The following is an 811-nucleotide window of genomic DNA, read 5'->3' as shown; positions in this document are numbered from 1 at the left end:
GTACTGATCATTCCTGTAAAGTTTGGATAAAATTGCACCAGTAGTTTATGAGGAGTAGTCCGGACAAGCTTTTGCGTATCTGGCAACACACAGAAAAAACACCTTTTGATCAAAGGGCCATAACTCAGGCAAAAATCATTCAACCGGAAAACCCGTGCAATATGCACAAGCACTTGAGCTACAGATCAATCCTGTAAAGTTTCATTGAAATTGCTTTAGTGGTATAAGAGAAGTAGTCCAGACAAACTTTAAAAATAAAAATTATTCAAGGGCCATAACTCTGACAAAAATCATTGAACCGGAAATTGTGATAATATGCACAACTACACTTGGTACTGATCATTCCTGTAAAGTTTGGATGAAATTGCACCAGTAGTTTATGAGGAGTAGTCCGGACAAGCTTTTGTGTATCTGGCAACACACAGAAAAAAAACACCCTTTTATCAAAGGGCCATAACTCGGCCAAAAATCATTCAACCAGAAAACCCGTGCAATATGCGCAAGCACTTGAGCTACAGATCAATCCTGTAAAGTTTCATTGAAATTGCATAAGTGGTATAAGAGAAGTAGTCCGGACAAACTTTAAAATAAAAAATTATTAAAGGGCCATAACTCTGCCAAAAATCATTGAACCGGAAAATGCTGACAATATGCACAACTACACTTGGTACTGATCATTCCTGTAAAGTTTGGATGAAATTGCACCAGTAGTTTATGAGGAGTAGTCCGGACAAGTTTTGTGACGGACAGACAGACGACGGAGAAGTGATCCCTATATGTCGCCACTACTCCGTAGAGGCGACACAAAAAC

This window comes from Ruditapes philippinarum, unplaced genomic scaffold (assembly GCF_026571515.1).
Source record: "Ruditapes philippinarum isolate M1 unplaced genomic scaffold, ASM2657151v2 ctg1195_1_1_1_1, whole genome shotgun sequence".
Lineage (NCBI taxonomy): Eukaryota > Metazoa > Mollusca > Bivalvia > Venerida > Veneridae > Ruditapes > Ruditapes philippinarum.
The sequence above is the reverse complement of the archived record's forward strand: the minus strand, read 5'-3'. Positions refer to the sequence as shown.